Below are 21,497 nucleotides of genomic sequence, written 5' to 3' on the forward strand. Positions count from 1 at the left end.
CATTTAAAGTTTCAAACATAATTCATTCATTCAATGGAACAATCTGCATTTGTAATTAGACGAGTAAACATTCTGTCGTATACTAAATGTTTCTAAATTAACAGTTTACAAACTGCATCGTTGTATTAAAGTCAAATAATTGATTCAATGCATCAAACGGTATTCATTGATTCAACGAAATAAATTAACTCTTTTATTTAGTGAATCAACGATACTCACTGCTTGTGTTAATTCAATGACTAGATCTTTTGCCATTCATTCATCGCCACATGCTAAACGCATTCATTCAATGAAAGAAACTGCACTTGTTAATTCAAAGAGTAGAGCGTCTCTCCTTCATTCACAGTGTTAAACTTAACAGATTCATTCAATGAACAAACTGCACGTTAGAATGAAACGAGAAGAGCTTCTCTAATTTATACAAAACCTCGAACTTTACGCTTTCATTCAATCAAACTAACTGCATTCATATAGTCAATAAATCCAACTTCAATGATTGATTCAGTGAAACAAACGGTTTTCATAGATTCAATGAAGCAAACGTAATTTATTTATTTAATGAATCCAACAGCATTCATTCATGCAATGAATGAGCCGGCAATCATTCATTCAATGAAACACACTGGTCGTGCTATTCCAATGAGGAGAGATAATTCATTCAGTCAATGAAACAAACTTTACTCATTTAGTTAACGAACAATACTGATTAACTCCTTTATTTAGTGACTCAAACGGCACTCTTACATTCAATGAAACACACTGCATGTTTTAATTCAATGATTGGAGATTTTGTCATTCATTCATTGCCACATGCTAAACGGATTCATTCAAAGAAACAAACTGCATGCATTCATTCAATGAAAATGACTGCACTTGTTAATTCAAAGAGGAGAGCTCTCTCATTCATTCATAGTGTCAAGCTTAACTCAAACATTCAATGAAACTAACTGCACGTTTTAATGTAACGGGAAGAGCTTCTCGCATTTATACAAAACCTTGAAATTAATACTTTCATTCAATCAAACTAACTGCATTCATGTAGTCAATAAATCCATCTTCAATCATTGAAACAATTGCTCAAACGGTTTTCATAGTTTCAATGAAGCAAACGTAATTTATTTATTACGTAATTCATTCAATGAATCCGCCGGCAATCATTCATTCACTGAAACACACTGAACATGCTATTCCAATGAGTAGAGACAAATCATTCAGTCAATGAAACAAACTTTATTCATTTAGTTCGTGAAACAAACTGCACACTTAATTTCAAAGAAACACAGGGCATGTGTTAATTCAATGAGTAGATCTTTTGCCATTTATTCAATACCACCATCTGAACGCATTCATTCACTGCAACAAACTGCACATGTTCATTCAATGTGTAGAACTTCTCTCAATCATTTAAAGTTTCAAACATAATTCATTCATTCAATGGAACAATCTGCATTTGTAATTAGACGAGTAAACACTCTGTCGTATACTAAATGTTTCTAAATTAACAGTTGACAAACTGCATCGTTGTATTAAAGTCAAATAATTGATTCAATGCATCAAACGGTATTCATTGATTCAACGAAATAAATTAACTCTTTTATTTAGTGAATCAACGATACTCACTGCTTGTGTTAATTCAATGACTAGATCTTTTGCCATTCATTCATCGCCACATGCTAAACGCATTCATTCAATGAAAGAAACTGCACTTGTTAATTCAAAGAGTAGAGCGTCTCTCCTTCATTCATAGTGTTAAACTTAACAGATTCATTCAATGAACAAACTGCACGTTAGAATGTAACGAGAAGAGCTTCTCTAATTTATACAAAACCTCGAACTTTACGCTTTCATTCAATCAAACTAACTGCATTCATATAGTCAATAAATCCAACTTCAATGATTGATTCAGTGAAACAAACGGTTTTCATAGATTCAATGAAGCAAACGTAATTTATTTATTTAATGAATCCAACAGCATTCATTCATGCAATGAATGAGCCGGCAATCATTCATTCAATGAAACACACTGGACGTGCTATTCCAATGAGTAGAGATAATTCATTCAGTCAATGAAACAAACTTTACTCATTTAGTTAACGAACAATACTGATTAACTCCTTTATTTAGTGAATCAAACGGCACTCTTACATTCAATGAAACACACTGCATGTTTTAATTCAATGATTGGAGATTTTGTCATTCATTCGTTGCCACATGCTAAACGGATTCATTCAAAGAAACAAACTGCATGCATTCATTCAATGAAAATGACTGCACTTGTTAATTCAAAGAGGAGAGCTCTCTCATTCATTCATAGTGTCAAGCTTAACTCAAACATTCAATGAAACTAACTGCACGTTTTAATGTAACGGGAAGAGCTTCTCGCATTTATAGAAAACCTTGAAATTAATACTTTCATTCAATCAAACTAACTGCATTCATGTAGTCAATAAATCCATCTTCAATCATTGAAACAATTGCTCAAACGGTTTTCATAGTTTCAATGAAGCAAACGTAATTTATTTATTTAATGAATCCAACAGCATTCATTCATTCAATGAATCAGCCGGCAATCATTCATTCACTGAAACACACTGAACATGCTATTCCAATGAGTAGAGACAAATCATTCAGTCAATGAAACAAACTTTATTCATTTAGTTCGTGAAACAAACTGCACACTTTATTTCAAAGAAACACACGGCATGTGTTAATTCAATGAGTAGATCTTTTGCCATTTATTCAATACCACCAGCTGAACGCATTCATTCACTGCAACAAACTGCACATGTTCATTCAATGTGTAGAACTTCTCTCAATCATTTAAAGTTTCAAACATAATTCATTCATTCGATGGAACAATCTGCATTTGTAATTAGACGAGTAAACATTCTGTCGTATACTAAATGTTTCTAAATTAACAGTTTACAAACTGCATCGTTGTATTAAAGTCAAATAATTGATTCAATGCATCAAACGGTATTCATTGATTCAACGAAATAAATTAACTCTTTTATTTAGTGAATCAACGATACTCACTGCTTGTGTTAATTCAATGACTAGATCTTTTGCCATTCATTCATCGCCACATGCTAAACGCATTCATTCAATGAAAGAAACTGCACTTGTTAATTCAAAGAGTAGAGCGTCTCTCCTTCATTCATAGTGTTAAACTTAACAGATTCATTCAATGAACAAACTGCACGTTAGAATGTAACGAGAAGAGCTTCTCTAATTTATACAAAACCTCGAACTTTACGCTTTCATTCAATCAAACTAACTGCATTCATATAGTCAATAAATCCAACTTCAATGATTGATTCAGTGAAACAAACGGTTTTCATAGATTCAATGAAGCAAACGTAATTTATTTATTTAATGAATCCAACAGCATTCATTCATGCAATGAATGAGCCGGCAATCATTCATTCAATGAAACACACTGGACGTGCTATTCCAATGAGTAGAGATAATTCATTCAGTCAATGAAACAAACTTTACTCATTTAGTTAACGAACAATACTGATTAACTCCTTTATTTAGTGAATCAAACGGCACTCTTACATTCAATGAAACACACTGCATGTTTTAATTCAATGATTGGAGATTTTGTCATTCATTCATTGCCACATGCTAAACGGATTCATTCAAAGAAACAAACTGCATGCATTCATTCAATGAAAATGACTGCACTTGTTAATTCAAAGAGGAGAGCTCTCTCATTCATTCATAGTGTCAAGCTTAACTCAAACATTCAATGAAACTAACTGCACGTTTTAATGTAACGGGAAGAGCTTCTCGCATTTATACAAAACCTTGAAATTAATACTTTCATTCAATCAAACTAACTGCATTCATGTAGTCAATAAATCCATCTTCAATCATTGAAACAATTGCTCAAACGGTTTTCATAGTTTCAATGAAGCAAACGTAATTTATTTATTTAATGAATCCAACAGCATTCATTCATTCAATGAATCAGCCGGCAATCATTCATTCACTGAAACACACTGAACATGCTATTCCAATGAGTAGAGACAAATCATTCAGTCAATGAAACAAACTTTATTCATTTAGTTCGTGAAACAAACTGCACACTTTATTTCAAAGAAACACACGGCATGTGTTAATTCAATGAGTAGATCTTTTGCCATTTATTCAATACCACCAGCTGAACGCATTCATTCCCTGCAACAAACTGCACATGTTCATTCAATGTGCAGAACTTCTCTCAATCATTTAAAGTTTCAAACATAATTCATTCATTCAATGGAACAATCTGCATTTGTAATTAGACGAGTAAACATTCTGTCGTATACTAAATGTTTCTAAATTAACAGTTGACAAACTGCAGCGTTGTATTAAAGTCAAATAATTGATTCAATGCATCAAACGGTATTCATTGATTCAACGAAATAAATTAACTCTTTTATTTAGTGAATCAACGATACTCACTGCTTGTGTTAATTCAATGACTAGATCTTTTGCCATTCATTCATCGCCACATGCTAAACGCATTCATTCAATGAAAGAAACTGCACTTGTTAATTCAAAGAGTAGAGCGTCTCTCCTTCATTCATAGTGTTAAACTTAACAGATTCATTCAATGAACAAACTGCACGTTAGAATGTAACGAGAAGAGCTTCTCTAATTTATACAAAACCTCGAACTTTACGCTTTCATTCAATCAAACTAACTGCATTCATATAGTCAATAAATCCAACTTCAATGATTGATTCAGTGAAACAAACGGTTTTCATAGATTCAATGAAGCAAACGTAATTTATTTATTTAATGAATCCAACAGCATTCATTCATGCAATGAATGAGCCGGCAATCATTCATTCAATGAAACACACTGGACGTGCTATTCCAATGAGTAGAGATAATTCATTCAGTCAATGAAACAAACTTTACTCATTTAGTTAACGAACAATACTGATTAACTCCTTTATTTAGTGAATCAAACGGCACTCTTACATTCAATGAAACACACTGCATGTTTTAATTCAATGATTGGAGATTTTGTCATTCATTCATTGCCACATGCTAAACGGATTCATTCAAAGAAACAAACTGCATGCATTCATTCAATGAAAATGACTGCACTTGTTAATTCAAAGAGGAGAGCTCTCTCATTCATTCATAGTGTCAAGCTTAACTCAAACATTCAATGAAACTAACTGCACGTTTTAATGTAACGGGAAGAGCTTCTCGCATTTATACAAAACCTTGAAATTAATACTTTCATTCAATCAAACTAACTGCATTCATGTAGTCAATAAATCCATCTTCAATCATTGAAACAATTGCTCAAACGGTTTTCATAGTTTCAATGAAGCAAACGTAATTTATTTATTTAATGAATCCAACAGCATTCATTCTTTCAATGAATCAGCCGGCAATCATTCATTCACTGAAACACACTGAACATGCTATTCCAATGAGTAGAGACAAATCATTCAGTCAATGAAACAAACTTTATTCATTTAGTTCGTGAAACAAACTGCACACTTTATTTCAAAGAAACACACGGCATGTGTTAATTCAATGAGTAGATCTTTTGCCATTTATTCAATACCACCAGCTGAACGCATTCATTCACTGCAACAAACTGCACATGTTCATTCAATGTGTAGAACTTCTCTCAATCATTTAAAGTTTCAAACATAATTCATTCATTCAATGGAACAATCTGCATTTGTAATTAGACGAGTAAACATTCTGTCGTATACTAAATGTTTCTAAATTAACAGTTGACAAACTGCAGCGTTGTATTAAAGTCAAATAATTGATTCAATGCATCAAACGGTATTCATTGATTCAACGAAATAAATTAACTCTTTTATTTAGTGAATCAACGATACTCACTGCTTGTGTTAATTCAATGACTAGATCTTTTGCCATTCATTCATCGCCACATGCTAAACGCATTCATTCAATGAAAGAAACTGCACTTGTTAATTCAAAGAGTAGAGCGTCTCTCCTTCATTCATAGTGTTAAACTTAACAGATTCATTCAATGAACAAACTGCACGTTAGAATGTAACGAGAAGAGCTTCTCTAATTTATACAAAACCTCGAACTTTACGCTTTCATTCAATCATTCATATAGTCAATAAATCCAACTTCAATGATTGATTCAGTGAAACAAACGGTTTTCATAGATTCAATGAAGCAAACGTAATTTATTTATTTAATGAATCCAACAGCATTCATTCATGCAATGAATGAGCCGGCAATCATTCATTCAATGAAACACACTGGACGTGCTATTCCAATGAGTAGAGATAATTCATTCAGTCAATGAAACAAACTTTACTCATTTAGTTAACGAACAATACTGATTAACTCCTTTATTTAGTGAATCAAACGGCACTCTTACATTCAATGAAACACACTGCATGTTTTAATTCAATGATTGGAGATTTTGTCATTCATTCATTGCCACATGCTAAACGGATTCATTCAAAGAAACAAACTGCATGCATTCATTCAATGAAAATGACTGCACTTGTTAATTCAAAGAGGAGAGCTCTCTCATTCATTCATAGTGTCAAGCTTAACTCAAACATTCAATGAAACTAACTGCACGTTTTAATGTAACGGGAAGAGCTTCTCGCATTTATACAAAACCTTGAAATTAATACTTTCATTCAATCAAACTAACTGCATTCATGTAGTCAATAAATCCATCTTCAATCATTGAAACAATTGCTCAAACGGTTTTCATAGTTTCAATGAAGCAAACGTAATTTATTTATTTAATGAATCCAACAGCATTCATTCTTTCAATGAATCAGCCGGCAATCATTCATTCACTGAAACACACTGAACATGCTATTCCAATGAGTAGAGACAAATCATTCAGTCAATTGTGTTAATTCAATGAGTAGATCTTTTGCCATTCATTTAGTTCGTGAAACAAACTGCACACTTTATTTCAAAGAAACACACGGCATGTGTTAATTCAATGAGTAGATCTTTTGCCATTTATTCAATACCACCAGCTGAACGCATTCATTCACTGCAACAAACTGCACATGTTCATTCAATGTGTAGAACTTCTCTCAATCATTTAAAGTTTCAAACATAATTCATTCATTCAATGGAACAATCTGCATTTGTAATTAGACGAGTAAACATTCTGTCGTATACTAAATGTTTCTAAATTAACAGTTGACAAACTGCAGCGTTGTATTAAAGTCAAATAATTGATTCAATGCATCAAACGGTATTCATTGATTCAACGAAATAAATTAACTCTTTTATTTAGTGAATCAACGATACTCACTGCTTGTGTTAATTCAATGACTAGATCTTTTGCCATTCATTCATCGCCACATGCTAAACGCATTCATTCAATGAAAGAAACTGCACTTGTTAATTCAAAGAGTAGAGCGTCTCTTCTTCATTCATAGTGTTAAACTTAACAGATTCATTCAATGAACAAACTGCACGTTAGAATGTAACGAGAAGAGCTTCTCTAATTTATACAAAACCTCGAACTTTACGCTTTCATTCAATCAAACTAACTGCATTCATATAGTCAATAAATCCGACTTCAATGATTGATTCAGTGAAACAAACGGTTTTCATAGATTCAATGAAGCAAACGTAATTTATTTATTTAATGAATCCAACAGCATTCATTCATGCAATGAATGAGCCGGCAATCATTCATTCAATGAAACACACTGGACGTGCTATTCCAATGAGTAGAGATAATTCATTCAGTCAATGAAACAAACTTTACTCATTTAGTTAACGAACAATACTGATTAACTCCTTTATTTAGTGAATCAAACTGCACTCTTACATTCAATGAAACACACTGCATGTTTTAATTCAATGATTGGAGATTTTGTCATTCATTCATTGCCACATGCTAAACGGATTCATTCAAAGAAACAAACTGCATGCATTCATTCAATGAAAATGACTGCACTTGTTAATTCAAAGAGGAGAGCTCTCTCATTCATTCATAGTGTCAAGCTTAACTCAAACATTCAATGAAACTAACTGCACGTTTTAATGTAACGGGAAGAGCTTCTCGCATTTATACAAAACCTTGAAATTAATACTTTCATTCAATCAAACTAACTGCATTCATGTAGTCAATAAATCCATCTTCAATCATTGAAACAATTGCTCAAACGGTTTTCATAGTTTCAATGAAGCAAACGTAATTTATTTATTTAATGAATCCAACAGCATTCATTCATTCAATGAATCAGCCGGCAATCATTCATTCACTGAAACACACTGAACATGCTATTCCAATGAGTAGAGACAAATCATTCAGTCAATGAAACAAACTTTATTCATTTAGTTCGTGAAACAAACTGCACACTTTATTTCAAAGAAACACACGGCATGTGTTAATTCAATGAGTAGATCTTTTGCCATTTATTCAATACCACCAGCTGAACGCATTCATTCACTGCAACAAACTGCACATGTTCATTCAATGTGTAGAACTTCTCTCAATCATTTAAAGTTTCAAACATAATTCATTCATTCAATGGAACAATCTGCATTTGTAATGAGACGAGTAAACATTCTGTCGTATACTAAATGTTTCTAAATTAACAGTTTACAAACTGCATCGTTGTATTAAAGTCAAATAATTGATTCAATGCATCAAACGGTATTCATTGATTCAACGAAATAAATTAACTCTTTTATTTAGTGAATCAACGATACTCACTGCTTGTGTTAATTCAATGACTAGATCTTTTGCCATTCATTCATCGCCACATGCTAAACGCATTCATTCAATGAAAGAAACTGCACTTGTTAATTCAAAGAGTAGAGCGTCTCTCCTTCATTCATAGTGTTAAACTTAACAGATTCATTCAATGAACAAACTGCACGTTAGAATGTAACGAGAAGAGCTTCTCTAATTTATACAAAACCTCGAACTTTACGCTTTCATTCTATCAAACTAACTGCATTCATATAGTCAATAAATCCAACTTCAATGATTGATTCAGTGAAACAAACGGTTTTCATAGATTCAATGAAGCAAACGTAATTTATTTATTTAATGAATCCAACAGCATTCATTCATGCAATGAATGAGCCGGCAATCATTCATTCAATGAAACACACTGGTCGTGCTATTCCAATGAGTAGAGATAATTCATTCAGTCAATGAAACAAACTTTACTCATTTAGTTAACGAACAATACTGATTAACTCCTTTATTTAGTGAATCAAACGGCACTCTTACATTCAATGAAACACACTGCATGTTTTAATTCAATGATTGGAGATTTTGTCATTCATTCATTGCCACATGCTAAACGGATTCATTCAAAGAAACAAACTGCATGCATTCATTCAATGAAAATGACTGCACTTGTTAATTCAAAGAGGAGAGCTCTCTCATTCATTCATAGTGTCAAGCTTAACTCAAACATTCAATGAAACTAACTGCACGTTTTAATGTAACGGGAAGAGCTTCTCGCATTTATACAAAACCTTGAAATTAATACTTTCATTCAATCAAACTAACTGCATTCATGTAGTCAATAAATCCATCTTCAATCATTGAAACAATTGCTCAAACGGTTTTCATAGTTTCAATGAAGCAAACGTAATTTATTTATTTAATGAATCCAACAGCATTCATTCATTCAATGAATCAGCCGGCAATCATTCATTCACTGAAACACACTGAACATGCTATTCCAATGAGTAGAGACAAATCATTCAGTCAATGAAACAAACTTTATTCATTTAGTTCGTGAAACAAACTGCACACTTTATTTCAAAGAAACACACGGCATGTGTTAATTCAATGAGTAGATCTTTTGCCATTTATTCAATACCACCAGCTGAACGCATTCATTCACTGCAACAAACTGCACATGTTCATTCAATGTGTAGAACTTCTCTCAATCATTTAAAGTTTCAAACATAATTCATTCATTCAATGGAACAATCTGCATTTGTAATTAGACGAGTAAAAAAATTTTGTCGTATACTAAATGTTTCTAAATTAACAGTTTACAAACTGCATCGTTGTATTTAAGTCAAATAATTGATTCAATGCATCAAACGGTATTCATTGATTCAACGAAATAAATTAACTCTTTTATTTAGTGAATCAACGATACTCACTGCTTGTGTTAATTCAATGACTAGATCTTTTGCCATTCATTCATCGCCACATGCTAAACGCATTCATTCAATGAAAGAAACTGCACTTGTTAATTCAAAGAGTAGAGCGTCTCTCCTTCATTCATAGTGTTAAACTTAACAGATTCATTCAATGAACAAACTGCACGTTAGAATGTAACGAGAAGAGCTTCTCTAATTTATACAAAACCTCGAACTTTACGCTTTCATTCAATCAAACTAACTGCATTCATATAGTCAATAAATCCAACTTCAATGATTGATTCAGTGAAACAAACGGTTTTCATAGATTCAATGAAGCAAACGTAATTTATTTATTAAATGAATCCAACAGCATTCATTCATGCAATGAATGAGCCGGCAATCATTCATTCAATGAAACACACTGGTCGTGCTATTCCAATGAGTAGAGACAAATCATTCAGTCAATGAAACAAACTTTATTCATTGAGTTCGTGAAACAAACTGCACACTTTATTTCAAAGAAACACACGGCATGTGTTAATTCAATGAGTAGATCTTTTGCCATTTATTCAATACCACCAGCTGAACGCATTCATTCACTGCAACAAACTGCACATGTTCATTCAATGTGTAGAACTTCTCTCAATCATTTAAAGTTTCAAACATAATTCATTCATTCAATGGAACAATCTGCATTTGTAATTAGACGAGTAAACATTCTGTCGTATACTGAATGTTTCTAAATTAACAGTTTACAAACTGCATCGTTGTATTAAAGTCAAATAATTGATTCAATGCATCAAATGGTATTCATTGATTCAACGAAATAAATTAACTCTTTTATTTCGTGAATCAACACTGCTTGTGTTAATTCAATGACTAGATCTTTTGCCATTCATTCATCGCCACATGCTAAACGCATTCATTCAATGAAAGAAACTGCACTTGTTAATTCAAAGAATAGAGCGTCTCTCCTTCATTCATAGTGTTAAACTTAACAGATTCATTCAATGAACAAACTGCACGTTAGAATGTAACGAGAAGAGCTTCTCTAATTTATACAAAACCTCGAACTTTACGCTTTCATTCTATCAAACTAACTGCATTCATATAGTCAATAAATCCAACTTCAATGATTGATTCAGTGAAACAAACGGTTTTCATAGATTCAATGAAGCAAACGTAATTTATTTATTTAATGAATCCAACAGCATTCATTCATGCAATGAATGAGCCGGCAATCATTCATTCAATGAAACACACTGGTCGTGCTATTCCAATGAGTAGAGATAATTCATTCAGTCAATGAAACAAACTTTACTCATTTAGTTAACGAACAATACTGATTAACTCCTTTATTTAGTGAATCAAACGGCACTCTTACATTCAATGAAACACACTGCATGTTTTAATTCAATGATTGGAGATTTTGTCATTCATTCATTGCCACATGCTAAACGGATTCATTCAAAGAAACAAACTGAATGCATTCATTCAATGAAAATGACTGCACTTGTTAATTCAAAGAGGAGAGCTCTCTCATTCATTCAGAGTGTCAAGCTTAACTCAAACATTCAATGAAACTAACTGCACGTTTTAATGTAACGGGAAGAGCTTCTCGCATTTATACAAAACCTTGAAATTAATACTTTCATTCAATCAAACTAACTGCATTCATGTAGTCAATAAATCCATCTTCAATCATTGAAACAATTGCTCAAACGGTTTTCATAGTTTCAATGAAGCAAACGTAATTTATTTATTTAATGAATCCAACAGCATTCATTCATTCAATGAATCAGCCGGCAATCATTCATTCACTGAAACACACTGAACATGCTATTCCAATGAGTAGAGACAAATCATTCAGTCAATGAAACAAACTTTATTCATTGAGTTCGTGAAACAAACTGCACACTTTATTTCAAAGAAACACACGGCATGTGTTAATTCAATGAGTAGATCTTTTGCCATTTATTCAATACCACCAGCTGAACGCATTCATTCACTGCAACAAACTGCACATGTTCATTCAATGTGTAGAACTTCTCTCAATCATTTAAAGTTTCAAACATAATTCATTCATTCAATGGAACAATCTGCATTTGTAATTAGACGAGTAAACATTCTGTCGTATACTAAATGTTTCTAAATTAACAGTTTACAAACTGCATCGTTGTATTAAAGTCAAATAATTGATTCAATGCATCAAACGGTATTCATTGATTCAACGAAATAAATTAACTCTTTTATTTAGTGAATCAACGATACTCACTGCTTGTGTTAATTCAATGACTAGATCTTTTGCCATTCATTCATCGCCACATGCTAAACGCATTCATTCAATGAAAGAAACTGCACTTGTTAATTCAAAGAGTAGAGCGTCTCTCCTTCATTCATAGTGTTAAACTTAACAGATTCATTCAATGAACAAACTGCACGTTAGAATGTAACGAGAAGAGCTTCTCTAATTTATACAAAACCTCGAACTTTACGCTTTCATTCAATCAAACTAACTGCATTCATATAGTCAATAAATCCAACTTCAATGATTGATTCAGTGAAACAAACGGTTTTCATAGATTCAATGAAGCAAACGTAATTTATTTATTTAATGAATCCAACAGCATTCATTCATGCAATGAATGAGCCGGCAATCATTCATTCAATGAAACACACTGGTCGTGCTATTCCAATGAGTAGAGATAATTCATTCAGTCAATGAAACAAACTTTACTCATTTAGTTAACGAACAATACTGATTAACTCCTTTATTTAGTGAATCAAACGGCACTCTTACATTCAATGAAACACACTGCATGTTTTAATTCAATGATTGGAGATTTTGTCATTCATTCATTGCCACATGCTAACCGGATTCATTCAAAGAAACAAACTGCATGCATTCATTCAATGAAAATGACTGCACTTGTTAATTCAAAGAGGAGAGCTCTCTCATTCATTCATAGTGTCAAGCTTAACTCAAACATTCAATGAAACTAACTGCACGTTTTAATGTAACGGGAAGAGCTTCTCGCATTTATAGAAAACCTTGAAATTAATACTTTCATTCAATCAAACTAACTGCATTCATGTAGTCAATAAATCCATCTTCAATCATTGAAACAATTGCTCAAACGGTTTTCATAGTTTCAATGAAGCAAACGTAATTTATTTATTTAATGAATCCAACAGCATTCATTCATTCAATGAATCAGCCGGCAATCATTCATTCACTGAAACACACTGAACATGCTATTCCAATGAGTAGAGACAAATCATTCAGTCAATGAAACAAACTTTATTCATTTAGTTCGTGAAACAAACTGCACACTTTATTTCAAAGAAACACACGGCATGTGTTAATTCAATGAGTAGATCTTTTGCCATTTATTCAATACCACCAGCTGAACGCATTCATTCACTGCAACAAACTGCACATGTTCATTCAATGTGTAGAACTTCTCTCAATCATTTAAAGTTTCAAACATAATTCATTCATTCAATGGAACAATCTGCATTTGTAATTAGACGAGTAAACATTCTGTCGTATACTAAATGTTTCTAAATTAACAGTTTACAAACTGCATCGTTGTATTAAAGTCAAATAATTGATTCAATGCATCAAACGGTATTCATTGATTCAACGAAATAAATTAACTCTTTTATTTAGTGAATCAACGATACTCACTGCTTGTGTTAATTCAATGACTAGATCTTTTGCCATTCATTCATCGCCACATGCTAAACGCATTCATTCAATGAAAGAAACTGCACTTGTTAATTCAAAGAGTAGAGCGTCTCTCCTTCATTCATAGTGTTAAACTTAACAGATTCATTCAATGAACAAACTGCACGTTAGAATGTAACGAGAAGAGCTTCTCTAATTTATACAAAACCTCGAACTTTACGCTTTCATTCTATCAAACTAACTGCATTCATATAGTCAATAAATCCAACTTCAATGATTGATTCAGTGAAACAAACGGTTTTCATAGATTCAATGAAGCAAACGTAATTTATTTATTTAATGAATCCAACAGCATTCATTCATGCAATGAATGAGCCGGCAATCATTCATTCAATGAAACACACTGGTCGTGCTATTCCAATGAGTAGAGATAATTCATTCAGTCAATGAAACAAACTTTACTCATTTAGTTAACGAACAATACTGATTAACTCCTTTATTTAGTGAATCAAACGGCACTCTTACATTCAATGAAACACACTGCATGTTTTAATTCAATGATTGGAGATTTTGTCATTCATTCATTGCCACATGCTAAACGGATTCATTCAAAGAAACAAACTGCATGCATTCATTCAATGAAAATGACTGCACTTGTTAATTCAAAGAGGAGAGCTCTCTCATTCATTCATAGTGTCAAGCTTAACTCAAACATTCAATGAAACTAACTGCACGTTTTAATGTAACGGGAAGAGCTTCTCGCATTTATACAAAACCTTGAAATTAATACTTTCATTCAATCAAACTAACTGCATTCATGTAGTCAATAAATCCATCTTCAATCATTGAAACAATTGCTCAAACGGTTTTCATAGTTTCAATGAAGCAAACGTAATTTATTTATTTAATGAATCCAACAGCATTCATTCATTCAATGAATCAGCCGGCAATCATTCATTCACTGAAACACACTGAACATGCTATTCCAATGAGTAGAGACAAATCATTCAGTCAATGAAACAAACTTTATTCATTTAGTTCGTGAAACAAACTGCACACTTTATTTCAAAGAAACACACGGCATGTGTTAATTCAATGAGTAGATCTTTTGCCATTTATTCAATACCACCAGCTGAACGCATTCATTCACTGCAACAAACTGCACATGTTCATTCAATGTGTAGAACTTCTCTCAATCATTTAAAGTTTCAAACATAATTCATTCATTCAATGGAACAATCTGCATTTGTAATTAGACGAGTAAACATTCTGTCGTATACTAAATGTTTCTAAATTAACAGTTTACAAACTGCATCGTTGTATTAAAGTCAAATAATTGATTCAATGCATCAAACGGTATTCATTGATTCAACGAAATAAATTAACTCTTTTATTTAGTGAATCAACGATACTCACTGCTTGTGTTAATTCAATGACTAGATCTTTTGCCATTCATTCATCGCCACATGCTAAACGCATTCATTCAATGAAAGAAACTGCACTTGTTAATTCAAAGAGTAGAGCGTCTCTCCTTCATTCATAGTGTTAAACTTAACAGATTCATTCAATGAACAAACTGCACGTTAGAATGTAACGAGAAGAGCTTCTCTAATTTATACAAAACCTCGAACTTTACGCTTTCATTCAATCAAACTAACTGCATTCATATAGTCAATAAATCCAACTTCAATGATTGATTCAGTGAAACAAACGGTTTTCATAGATTCAATGAAGCAAACGTAATTTATTTATTTAATGAATCCAACAGCATTCATTCATGCAATGAATGAGCCGGCAATCATTCATTCAATGAAACACACTGGTCGTGCTATTCCAATGAGTAGAGATAATTCATTCAGTCAATGAAACAAACTTTACTCATTTAGTTAACGAACAATACTGATTAACTCCTTTATTTAGTGAATCAAACGGCACTCTTACATTCAATGAAACACACTGCATGTTTTAATTCAATGATTGGAGATTTTGTCATTCATTCATTGCCACATGCTAAACGGATTCATTCAAAGAAACAAACTGCATGCATTCATTCAATGAAAATGACTGCACTTGTTAATTCAAAGAGGAGAGCTCTCTCATTCATTCATAGTGTCAAGCTTAACTCAAACATTCAATGAAACTAACTGCACGTTTTAATGTAACGGGAAGAGCTTCTCGCATTTATACAAAACCTTGAAATTAATACTTTCATTCAATCAAACTAACTGCATTCATGTAGTCAATAAATCCATCTTCAATCATTGAAACAATTGCTCAAACGGTTTTCATAGTTTCAATGAAGCAAACGTAATTTATTTATTTAATGAATCCAACAGCATTCATTCATTCAATGAATCAGCCGGCAATCATTCATTCACTGAAACACACTGAACATGCTATTCCAATGAGTAGAGACAAATCATTCAGTCAATGAAACAAACTTTATTCATTTAGTTCGTGAAACAAACTGCACACTTTATTTCAAAGAAACACACGGCATGTGTTAATTCAATGAGTAGATCTTTTGCCATTTATTCAATACCACCAGCTGAACGCATTCATTCACTGCAACAAACTGCACATGTTCATTCTACTTCTCTCAATCATTTAAAGTTTCAAACATAATTCATTCATTCAATGGAACAATCTGCATTTGTAATTAGACGAGTAAACATTCTGTCGTATACTAAATGTTTCTAAATTAACAGTTGACAAACTGCATCGTTGTATTAAAGTCAAATAATTGATTCAATGCATCAAACGGTATTCATTGATTCAACGAAATAAATTAACTCTTTTATTTAGTGAATCAACGATACTCACTGCTTGTGTTAATTCAATGACTAGATCTTTTGCCATTCATTCATCGCCACATGCTAAACGCATTCATTCAATGAAAGAAACTGCACTTGTTAATTCAAAGAGTAGAGCGTCTCTCCTTCATTCATAGTGTTAAACTTAACAGATTCATTCAATGAACAAACTGCACGTTAGAATGTAACGAGAAGAGCTTCTCTAATTTATACAAAACCTCGAACTTTACGCTTTCATTCTATCAAACTAACTGCATTCATATAGTCAATAAATCCAACTTCAATGATTGATTCAGTGAAACAAACGGTTTTCATAGATTCAATGAAGCAAATGTAATTTATTTATTTAATGAATCCAACAGCATTCATTCATGCAATGAATGAGCCGGCAATCATTCATTCAATGAAACACACTGGTCGTGCTATTCCAATGAGTAGAGATAATTCATTCAGTCAATGAAACAAACTTTACTCATTTAGTTAACGAATAATACTGAATAACTCCTTTATTTAGTGAATCAAACGGCACTCTTACATTCAATGAAACACACTGCATGTTTTAATTCAATGATTGGAGATTTTGTCATTCATTCATTGCCACATGCTAAACGGATTCATTCAAAGAAACAAACTGCATGCATTCATTCAATGAAAATGACTGCACTTGTTAATTCAAAGAGGAGAGCTCTCTCATTCATTCATACTGTCAAGCTTAACTCAAACATTCAATGAAACTAACTGCACGTTTTAATGTAACGGGAAGAGCTTCTCGCATTTATACAAAACCTTGAAATTAATACTTTCATTCAATCAAACTAACTGCATTCATGTAGTCAATAAATCCATCTTCAATCATTGAAACAATTGCTCAAACGGTTTTCATAGTTTCAATGAAGCAAACGTAATTTATTTATTTAATGAATCCAACAGCATTCATTCATTCAATGAATCAGCCGGCAATCATTCATTCACTGAAACACACTGAACATGCTATTCCAATGAGTAGAGACAAATCATTCAGTCAATGAAACAAACTTTATTCATTTAGTTCGTGAAACAAACTGCACACTTTATTTCAAAGAAACACACGGCATGTGTTAATTCAATGAGTAGATCTTTTGCCATTTATTCAATACCACCAGCTGAACGCATTCATTCACTGCAACAAACTGCACATGTTCATTCAATGTGTAGAACTTCTCTCAATCATTTAAAGTTTCAAACATAATTCATTCATTCAATGGAACAATCTGCATTTGTAATTAGACGAGTAAAAAAATTTTGTCGTATACTAAATGTTTCTAAATTAACAGTTTACAAACTGCATCGTTGTATTAAAGTCAAATAATTGATTCAATGCATCAAACGGTATTCATTGATTCAACGAAATAAATTAACTCTTTTATTTAGTGAATCAACGATACTCACTGCTTGTGTTAATTCAATGACTAGATCTTTTGCCATTCATTCATCGCCACATGCTAAACGCATTCATTCAATGAAAGAAACTGCACTTGTTAATTCAAAGAGTAGAGCGTCTCTCCTTCATTCATAGTGTTAAACTTAACAGATTCATTCAATGAACAAACTGCACGTTAGAATGTAACGAGAAGAGCTTCTCTAATTTATACAAAACCTCGAACTTTACGCTTTCATTCTATCAAACTAACTGCATTCATATAGTCAATAAATCCAACTTCAATGATTGATTCAGTGAAACAAACGGTTTTCATAGATTCAATGAAGCAAACGTAATTTATTTATTTAATGAATCCAACAGCATTCATTCATGCAATGAATGAGCCGGCAATCATTCATTCAATGGAACACACTGGTCGTGCTATTCCAATGAGTAGAGATAATTCATTCAGTCAATGAAACAAACTTTACTCATTTAGTTAACGAACAATACTGAATAACTCCTTTATTTAGTGAATCAAACGGCACTCTTACATTCAATGAAACACACTGCATGTTTTAATTCAATGATTGGAGATTTTGTCATTCATTCATTGCCACATGCTAACCGGATTCATTCAAAGAAACAAACTGCATGCATTCATTCAATGAAAATGACTGCACTTGTTAATTCAAAGAGGAGAGCTCTCTCATTCATTCATACTGTCAAGCTTAACTCAAACATTCAATGAAACTAACTGCACGTTTTAATGTAACGGGAAGAGCTTCTCGCATTTATACAAAACCTTGAAATTAATACTTTCATTCAATCAAACTAACTGCATTCATGTAGTCAATAAATCCAACTTCAATCATTGAAACAATTGCTCAAACGGTTTTCATAGTTTCAATGAAGCAAACGTAATTTATTTATTTAATGAATCCAACAGCATTCATTCATTCAATGAATCAGCCGGCAATCATTCATTCACTGAAACACACTGAGCATGCTATTCCAATGAGTAGAGACAAATCATTCAGTCAATGAAACAAACTTTATTCATTTAGTTCGTGAAACAAACTGCACACTTTATTTCAAAGAAACACACGGCATGTGTTAATTCAATGAGTAGATCTTTTGCCATTTATTCAATACCACCAGCTGAACGCATTCATTCACTGCAACAAACTGCACATGTTCATTCAATGTGTAGAACTTCTCTCAATCATTTAAAGTTTCAAACATAATTCATTCATTCAATGGAACAATCTGCATTTGTAATTAGACGAGTAAAAAAATTCTGTCGTATACTAAATGTTTCTAAATTAACAGTTTACAAACTGCATCGTTGTATTAAAGTCAAATAATTGATTCAATGCATCAAACGGTATTCATTCATTCAACGAAATAAATTAACTCTTTTATTTAGTGAATCAACGATACTCACTGCTTGTGTTAATTCATTGACTAGATCTTTTGCCATTCATTCATCGCCACATGCTAAATGCATTCATTCAATGAAAGAAACTGCACTTGTTAATTCAAAGAGTAGAGCGTCTCTCCTTCATTCATAGTGTTAAACTTATCAGATTCATTCAATGAACAAACTGCACGTTAGAATGTAACGAGAAGAGCTTCTCTAATTTATACAAAACCTCGAACTTTACGCTTTCATTCTATCAAACTAACTGCATTCATATAGTCAATAAATCCAACTTCAATGATTGATTCAGTGAAACAAACGGTTTTCATAGATTCAATGAAGCAAACGTAATTTATTTATTTAATGAATCCAACAGCATTCATTCATGCAATGAATGAGCCGGCAATCATTCATTCAATGAAACACACTGGTCGTGCTATTCCAATGAGTAGAGATAATTCATTCAGTCAATGGAACAAACTTTACTCATTTAGTTAACGAACAATACTGATTAACTCCTTTATTTAGTGAATCAAACGGCACTCTTACATTCAATGAAACACACTGCATGTTTTAATTCAATGATTGGAGATTTTGTCATTCATTCATTGCCACATGCTAAACGGATTCATTCAAAGAAACAAACCGCATGCATTCATTCAATGAAAATGACTGCACTTGTTAATTCAAAGAGGAGAGCTCTCTCATTCATTCATACTGTCAAGCTTAACTCAAACATTCAATGAAACTAACTGCACGTTTTAATGTAACGGGAAGAGCTTCTCGCATTTATACAAAACCTTGAAATTAATACTTTCATTCAATCAAACTAACTGCATTCATGTAGTCAATAAATCCATCTTCAATCATTGAAACAATTGCTCAAACGGTTTTCATAGTTTCAATGAAGCAAACGTAATTTATTTATTTAATGAATCCAACAGCATTCATTCATTCAATGAATCAGCCGGCAATCATTCATTCACTGAAACACACTGAACATGCTATTCCAATGAGTAGAGACAAATCATTCAGTCAATGAAACAAACTTTATTCATTGAGTTCGTGAAACAAACTGCACACTTTATTTCAAAGAAACACACGGCATGTGTTAATTCAATGAGTAGATCTTTTGCCATTTATTCAATACCACCAGCTGAACGCATTCATTCACTGCAACAAACTGCACATGTTCATTCAATGTGTAGAACTTCTCTCAATCATTTAAAGTTTCAAACATAATTCATTCATTCACTGGAACAATCTGCATTTGTAATTAGACGAGTAAACATTCTGTCGTATACTAAATGTTTCTAAATTAACAGTTTACAAACTGCATCCTTGTATTAAAGTCAAATAATTGATTCAATGCATCAAACGGTATTCATTGATTCAACGAAATAAATTAACTCTTTTATTTAGTGAATCAACGATACTCACTGCTTGTGTTAATTCAATGACTAGATCTTTTGCCATTCATTCATCGCCACATGCTAAACGCATTCATTCAATGAAAGAAACTGCACTTGTTAATTCAAAGAGTAGAGCGTCTCTCCTTCGTTCATAGTGTTAAACTTAACAGATTCATTCAATGAACAAACTGCACGTTAGAATGTAACGAGAAGAGCTTCTCTAATTTATACAAAACCTCGAACTTTACGCTTTCATTCAATCAAACTAACTGCATTCATATAGTCAATAAATCCAACTTCAATGATTGATTCAGTGAAACAAACGGTTTTCATAGATTCAATGAAGCAAACGTAATTTATTTATTTAATGAATCCAACAGCATTCATTCATGCAATGAATGAGCCGGCAATCATTCATTCAATGAAACACACTGGTCGTGCTATTCCAATGAGTAGAGATAATTCATTCAGTCAATGAAACAAACTTTACTCATTTAGTTAACGAACAATACTGATTAACTCCTTTATTTAGTGAATCAAACGGCACTCTTACATTCAATGAAACACACTGCATGTTTTAATTCAATGATTGGAGATTTTGTCATTCATTCATTGCCACATGCTAACCGGATTCATTCAAAGAAACAAACTG

The sequence above is a fragment of the Chiloscyllium plagiosum genome, unplaced genomic scaffold (genome assembly GCF_037043375.1).
Source record: "Chiloscyllium plagiosum isolate Xiang-an unplaced genomic scaffold, Cpla_swu_hap1 HiC_scaffold_18, whole genome shotgun sequence".
In the NCBI taxonomy this organism is placed as follows: domain Eukaryota; kingdom Metazoa; phylum Chordata; class Chondrichthyes; order Orectolobiformes; family Hemiscylliidae; genus Chiloscyllium; species Chiloscyllium plagiosum.